At 39.5% G+C, this 8704-nt stretch overlaps 1 pseudogene; it reads right to left on the minus strand.

Moving 5' to 3' along the window:
- Window positions 1–3963: 3963 nt before the first annotated feature.
- Window positions 3964–7425, minus strand: LOC144462606 (uncharacterized; annotated as a pseudogene).
- Between the last annotated feature and the right edge of the window lie 1279 nt (window positions 7426–8704).

Here is an 8704-nt window from a genome sequence, read left to right on the forward strand (position 1 = left end):
CCAGTACCCAGATTCATTTTAACAACAACATTATTCAGGATCCATCAGCTATCTCGAACATTTTTAACCAGCATTTCACCTCTGTAGGTAGCTCTTATATGTTTGACTCATCCATGACATGTGATTCTTCTAGTAGCTCTTCCTGTAGTAGTTCTTTTTCTTTTCATACAATATTACCTGTTGAAGTTCAACGTGCAATCAGTGAACTAAAGGATGACTGTGGATCTGGACCAGATGGCATTGAGATTAAATTTATTAAGCTAGCAGCCAATATTCTGATGTATCCACTCTGTGACCTGTTTAACCTCTCATTATCAACCTATGCCCTCCCTTCTGCCTGGAAATGTGTCATTGTCACTCCACTTCATAAGGGAGGAGATCCACACGATATCACTAATTACCGTCCAATTTGTATTATGAATTCTATAGCTAAAATCTTTGAAAAATTAATCTTTAATCAATTATCAAGCTATATTACAGACTTCAATATTTTATCTCCATGCCAGTCTGACTTCAGACCTAACTTTTCCACAACCACAGCTCTGTTAAAGCGCACTAATGATGTGTTTACTACTTCTGAGAATGGCAAACTCACCGGTGCAATTTTTCTCACTCTAACCAAGGCCTTTGACATTGTTGACCACTTTTTACTTCTCGATAAACTCTATTCCATTAGTGCTTCTCAGAATACTTTACTTTGGTTCAACTCATATCTTCACAATAGACGACATTGTGTCAATTTCAGTGGTAATCAATCTGATTATTCTATTGTTGCGAAGGGAGTACCACAAGGTTCATCCTTAGGACCACTTCTTTTTTCTATATTCATCAATGACCTTCCAAAAATATGCTCCGACTGTCAAGTACATTTATATGCTGACGACACCGTTATATACACCTCTAGTGTTGACAAACCTGTCTTAGAAAATACTCTACAAACCGAGATTGCCTTAGTCCAGAAATGGTTTTCGTCAAACAAACTAATATTGAACAAAAGAAATCATGTAGTATGCTGTTTGGTACCAGACCAGGTCTTGGTGATGCCTCAGATCTAACCATCTCTTTTATTGATGGCTCACCCCTTGAACAAGTAACTACTTTTAAATACCTTGGCCTCTGGATTGACCCACCGCTTTCTTTTAAACATCATATTGAATCCATCACAACAAACTAAGTCGTAACCTAGCTGTACTTTATCGTTCCATAAATTGTTTTACTTTTCAGATAAGAAAAATAATTTTTACACAATTATTACCTACTCTGGACTATGCCGGTATAGTTTATCAGAACACCTTTGAAACTTATCTTCAACCTCTCAATGTTATTTACAACAGTCTCTGCAGATTTATTTTAAGGTGCCTATATCAAACACATCACTGCTTTATGTATGAATCTTTAAACTGGTTACCCCCTAATGCAACAAGACACTACTATTGGCTCCAATTCATTTTCAAATGTACTCACTTCAACTGTCGTCCTTACTTAAAACAACATCTAATACCACATACATCTTCATATCCTCTTAGACACATTCAGCAACCTTTTTTTTTTGGTCCCTAAAACTAATAAAGAAACCGGCAGGTGTGCCTTCAAATTTAAAGCTCTGTCTGACTGGAACACTCTGCCCATTAACATAAGAACAATCAACTCATTCCGCTTCTTTAAGAACTCATTATTTCACTTTCTCAAAACATCATGCAGCTGCTTTTAATGGTATTGTCTCCTTGCCCCTTTAACACATTCGGTATTACTGCAATTATTACTCTATGTGTATATGCAGTTATATAATGATATGGATGTACATGTATGTGTGTGTATGTAGGTACATATGTATGTATGTATGTATACATGTATGTATATATGCGTATGTATATGTATATGTGTGTGTACATATAGTATGGTATATATAAATATGTATAACATGTTGCTAGACAATATTATGAAGGTATCATTATTATATTAACAATCAATTAAGATTATGTATACTACTTTTTTTATTATTGTATATTGCATATTACTATCATTGTTATTGCTATTAATATTGCTGCTGTTGCTGCATCATAGCTAACATATGCTTTGGATTTGTTTTTGGTTTTTTTTGTTGTTTTTTTTTTGTTGTTTTTTTCTTCCCCTCATTTTACATGGGTATTGTGGGCTGACGGAAATGTGGTGTGGGTGGGTCGGTATTGGACAGCCTAGTGCATGTTATGATTGTGTTTTGTGATTGCTGTGTTGTGTTGTATTGTGTGTTTTGTGTTTTGTGTTGGACCCCCTAGAATACGAGATGGCTTATCTCAAGGGGCTATCCATTAATAAATTTGAAATTTGAAATACTTTAATGTTGTGCAGAGACAGGTTATCAGTCTGTAGCTGGATGGGATGGTTCCCTTCTGGGGGGTTTTCATGATCAGGACTGTCCTGCCCTGTGTCAACCATTCTTAGTGGGTCCCATCCCTTTGCAGCTGGGCCATCTGTGCTGCAAGGTGTTCATGGAGTGTAGTTAGCTTCTTCAGCCAGTATGTATGGATCATATCAGGGCCCGGTGCTGTCCAGCAATCAATTCAATCAATTCAATTTTCAATTTTATTTATAAATCCCAATATTGCAAATCACAATTTGCCTCACAGGGCTTTACAGCATACAACATCCCTCTGTCCTTAGGACCCTCACAGCGGATAAGGAAAAACTCCCCCCAAAAAAACCTTTAACAGGGGAAAAAAACGGTAGAAACCTCAGGAAGAGCAACTGAGGAGGGATCCCTCTTCCAGGATGGACAGACATGCAATAGATGACGTACAGAACAGATCAGCATAATAAATTAACAGTAATCCATATGACACAATGAGACAAGAAGAGAGACAGAGACAGAGACAGAGAGAGATGCAGGACAGACGGTAATGACAGTAGCTTACAACAACATTAATTAAAGTAATAATATTTTAGTTATAATTCTGGCTATTGTGGTACAATATGTTGAAAGTATATATTAATATCTGATAATATACATATGTGACAATAATCATATGTGTATAATAACAGTAGAAGTGTGACTAATGATAACAGCAGCAGCAGGAGGCATCTGGCAGGACCACGGCAGCAGCACAACCACACCATCCAGGCACCGCTGTGATATAACTTATCCTGCGAGACAGTGGAGCACAAAGGCTCCAGAGAAGAAGCCGAGTTAGTGACATGCAGTACAGCTGAGTTAGCAAGATGCAGTAACAGGACATGAGAGAGAGACAGAGAGAAGGAGAGAAGGTGCCCAGTGTATTATAGGGGGTCCCCCGGCAGACTAGGCCTAAGTCAGCCTAACTAGGGGCTGGTACAAGGCAAGCCTGAGCCAGCCCTAACTATAAGCTTTATCAAAGTGGAAAGTCTTAAGTCTAATCTTAAATGTGGAGACGGTGTCTGCCTCCCGGACCACAACAGGAAGATGATTCCACAGGAGAGGAGTCTGATAGCTGAAGGCTCTGGCGCCTGATCTACTTTTGGAGACTTTAGGGACCACAAATAACCCTGCATTCTCAGAGCGCAGTGTTCTGGTGGGATAATATGGCGCTATGAGCTCTCTAAGATATGACGGAGCCTGACCATTTATAAGTTAACAGTAGGATTTTAAATTCAATTCTGGATTTTACAGGGAGCCAGTGCAGAGAAGCTAAAACAAGAGAAATATGATCTCATTTCTTAGTTCCTGTTAGTACACGTGCTGCTGGATTCTGAATTAGCTGGAGAGTTTTTAAAGACTTATTAGAGCTACCTGATAATAGGGAGTGACAGTAATCCAGCCTTGAGGTAACAAAAGCGTGGACCAATTTTTCTGCATCTTTTCAGGTCAGGATAGGCCTAATTTTCACAATATTACGCAGATGAAAAAATGCAGTCCGTGAGGTTTCTTTTAAATGAAAATTAAAAGACAAATCTTGATCAAATATTACGCCGAGGTTTCTTACGGTAGCGCTAGAGGCCAGAGCAGATAAAGAGTTTCTGAGTTGTAGAGAGGTCCACTAGCCATTGGGCATCGGTGTTGTGTGATGCTTCTCTTTCCCATATGCCCTTCCGGTATGTTTCCATCTCAGCTCTTGGTGGGTCTGACCTGCTGTTATTTCCCTGCCACTGACAGAACACATTGGCTGGTTCAGTGGAGAACATCCTGTTTATTCTCCTGGCTTCTACCTCTTTGGTGTATCTCTTCAGCCGGATAGCCAGAGCTGTTAATCTTTTTTGGCAGTTTCGAGTGCCTCAGTAATGGTGAGCTTGTTGTATTTCCTCGGTACCCCTTTATTCACCATGGTCCCTCTGTGTAGCTCTGCTAGTTGGCTAATTTCTCTCCATGTTGCCTTTATCTTGGCCTCCAGCTGTCTCTTCCATGGAGAGTACTCGTTCTTATGTGCCATGTCCATCTTGTACCCAAGCATCTCCAGCATTTTGCTGTACTGTGAATCAGCTTGTTGGTCTCAGTGATGGTTTTGTAGGGATGGTATTTAGGGCAGCATTTACAACTTCTAGCACATCATCTGAAGGTACTCAGCTTTGGGATTCAGATTCAGAAAAGTTTATTGTCTGTCGTAACAGAAAATCTTCTTCGATGTGGGTCCACATACAAGACAAGACAATACACTGATTTGAAACAATTGCACAACACAGATTCTGAAAGCACACACAGTGTGTATAGATCTTAAAAACAAGTATAAAATTAAAACTGTAAAAATAGACAAGATAAAAGGTGTGGATATGTGTAAAGTGACATAGTGCATCAGGGATATTTTTGTCCATTGTTCATTGTTTATTTAAGATGTTTATGGCAGTGGGTATGAATGAGTTTTTGTGCATGTTTTTCTTACATAGGGGGACTTTATAGCGGCGGCCTGATGGCAGGAGTTGGAAGGACTTGTGCAGGGGGTGGGCAGGATCCTGTGTAATGAGGTTGGCTTTCCTTTTAACTGCTTGGGTGTGGAGTGCTGATAATTGATTTTGAGTTTTGCCAGTTATTTTGCTTGCTTGATTAATGATCCAGGAAAGCTTTGATTTGTCTGTAACAGGTTTCCAGTTTCCTCGCGATCTTCCTTCTCAGGTCAGCTGCTCTTACATTGAGGCAGTTTGTAACTATTGGGGCTTGGTACCCAATCTTGGACTGTGGGAGTGATGGTGACATCGCCCCGCCGACCTGTCTTATTTTTCATTGATCTCAAACTCATTAGAGCCACTGTCCAAACGAAACAACCAAAGTCCAGGGATACACCAGATTGAAGACGTTGCAGACATCAAGAAATCCTACCAGTGGCTGGAAAAGGCTCAACCAAAAGACAGCACAGAAGCACTAATCATTGCAGCACAATAACAGGCACTTAGTACAAGATCTGTCTGGGGGTCTATCACACCAGACAGGACCACAGGTGCAGGGTGTGCAAAGATGCTCCTGAGACAGTTCTGGGTACAACATCTGGGGTCTCTGTCCAGAGCTTGAGGAAGACCCCTAATATAGTATAACTAGTCCATATCCATTGAGTACAGCATACCATACCATGACTTAGTCATACCAAAAATTTGAAAAAAAAAAACAAACCCACATTCGGCCACAGGGGGAGCCACAGTGATCAGTCGCATTTTAGCCATCTTTAAGCATTTTTCTGTTGTTATAGTGCCACCCAGTTGCCAATTAGAGTTAAATTTCTCCAGTCACCTTGAGGCGTCCTGTTCTACCAACAGGCTAGCTATCGCCGCTGAGTTCCAGGCATCCATGGAGAAGCTCTAAAAAAAAACTGATGACCACTCGACAAAGATCAAGGACCTCAAGGTGAATGCAAATTCGCAGGATACTCGTATACAGGTACTGGAAGCCACTTGTGCAAAGTTAACAGAGACCTGTGCTAGGCTAGCCGAGACAAACACCAAGCTGGTCACAAAATTCATATCTATGGAGGCTTTCAGCAGACGTAACAATATCAAAATCGTGGGCCTGCCAGAATCTGTTGAGAATTCCGACCCACTCTTATTCCCCAAGATGTTGAAGGAGCTCTTCGGTGAGATCCTGGACTGGACTCAGTCGAGTAGGCTGAGGAGTACATAAAGAGAGTTTCTAAATGTTGACAATGTAACGTTACACTACCTCTTGCAGCTGAGACAACTATGTTAGCATGGGTAATCTGGTTAGCATTTGACATTACCTAGCCGGACCAGCTGCTCTGAAATGCTTTGGATAGCATCCACATTTTGTCTCTCAAACGTGCAAACTGGACACTAAACTGACTTGAACTGAACTTTCTTATTTACTTCGCACCTTGACCAAGGGATTCTCCCTTTATTTATTTATTTTTGCTAAATTTGTATTATGGAAATTATTATACATTAAAAACGCCCACGGAATATCCTGTGATTACTATTTTAGTTGTTTACTTATATATACAACATAATTATAGGTTGTGGGATTGAGATCCTGCTATAATGGTACTAAAATACAAGCGTGTGCATGATGTGTGCATGTGTGTCCTTGTTGGTGTGTGTGTGTGTGTGTGTGTGTGTGTGTGTGTCTGTGTCTGTTTGCGTCTGTCTATGTCTAGGTATGTGTGGATAAGTCTGACTTTGTTATCAAATGTATGTTCATGTGTGTTTGTCTGTTTGCGTCTGTGTGTGATCCCAATAATCTACAGTTCCACTATATTACTTTATGAGTTTTGACAACTTAAATTCTGAAGGAGATGACGTGCATCATTGTATTGACATCAGTGAGAATGTAACCTGTATGAACTATACTCCTGAGCAATTAAAATCCCTAACTGGTAATAATAAATTTTCAATTTTGCATCTAAATATAAGAAGTTTGAACAAACACCATGATGAACGAGCATCACTGATTTCAAACACAGGCTGTCGCTTCAACATAATTGGCTGTAGTGAGACCTGGCTTAATGATAAGTCATATATTGATACTTTAAACCTTGAGGGTTATGTATTGCATTATAACAACAGATTAGATAGAAGAGGTGGAGGTGTATGTCTATATGTCCATTCTGGCATGCATGTGAAAGTTCGTGATGATCTTGTCCTTAATGATAAATGCACTGACTCCCTCTTCATTGAGGTCAACAATAATATGGGCATAAACCTTATAGTAGGAGTGATTTACCGCCCCCCTGACACCAATCTATCTACCTTTAATTTAAATCTGGATGAGCTTTTGATGCTTATTAATAGAATCAACAATGACTGCATCCTTCTAGGAGATTACAATATTGATATCTCCAGGGAAGACTCAGTTAAAAACGACTTCATTAATACCTTACATTCCTCTGCCTTCTTCCCCACCATTAATTTATCTACACGAGTAACCCACTCCTCTAGGACAATCACTGACATCATCACAAACATCCGAAACACAAACTTCAGGTGTGCTTTTCTCTGATATCTCTGATCACTTTCCATTTGTACTGTTTTTCAACCTTGCACTCAAGTGTCTACCTTTACGTCACCCAGTGAAAACCAGAATACTAAACGAGAGAACATTTCAGCAGTTAAACACCAGCCTTCAGGCCAAAGATTGGGACTTTGTTTATCTCTGCAACGACCCGAACACTGCATATGACAGCCTGGTTCATGCAATAAGGGACTCCATACACAATACCATCCCTGTCAAGACTGTCACACACAGGAGGACGGACAATAAACGGACAATAAACCGTGTCCAATAGCTGTCCAATATCCAATTCTATTAAGCACAAAAGTAAACTATACAAAAGATACCTAAAAAAACTACAACATTGAAATTAAAAATAAGTATACCACCTATAGAAATAAACTCACACGAACATTAAGGAAAAGTAAAGCTAATTATTATTGTAAACTCCTACAAGCTACTCAGGGTGACTCAAAGGAATCTTGGTAGGTGCTAAACAATGTCCTAAACAGAGGCCAAAAACATACTGTGCTCCCTGACTCCGTTAATGAAAACAATACTGACCTTGCCAATGAATTTACTTTAAATTACTTTGTGTCCATAGGGGAAAACCTTTCAAGAAAGATCAGTCAACCGCAGGGTATTTTGTATCAGCAATACCTGACAGGCAACTATCTAAACTCTTTCTTCCTGAAACCAACAGACAAAAATGAAGTCCTCAACATTATAAAGGCTATGAAAAGCTCCAACTCAGCAGGTGAGGATGAGATAAACAGCAAAATCCTAAAATCCCTTGCCAATGAAATTGTGGAGCCACTTGCCCACTATCTCAATCTCTCCCTATCCACAGGCATTGTTCCTGAAAAGACAAAAATAGCAATTACCATATATAAATCCGGTGAAAAAAATGACAAGGCTAATTATCGCCCCATATCTTTCCTACCCACACTCTCCAAAATACTGGAGAGAGTCGTGTACATTAGATTGAGCGACTATCTCAATAAGTTAAACATACTTACATCATCTCAATATGGTTTCAGGAAGAAAAATACCACCTTTATGGCTGTCCTTGATCTTCTCGAAAGAGAAAATGACGTATTGGAACAAGGTGACTATGGTATCAGTATATTTTTGGACCTGTCTAAGGCCTTTGACACCATTAATTTAGACATATTGCTGGATAAATTGACCCACTATGGGATAAGAGGTTCAGCTCTCAAATGATTGACAAGCTGTATTTCTCAGAGACAACAATATGTAAACATTAACAATAGTAAATCTCTACATAAACACATCAAATATGGGGTC

The sequence above is a fragment of the Epinephelus lanceolatus genome, chromosome 3 (genome assembly GCF_041903045.1).
Source record: "Epinephelus lanceolatus isolate andai-2023 chromosome 3, ASM4190304v1, whole genome shotgun sequence".
In the NCBI taxonomy this organism is placed as follows: domain Eukaryota; kingdom Metazoa; phylum Chordata; class Actinopteri; order Perciformes; family Serranidae; genus Epinephelus; species Epinephelus lanceolatus.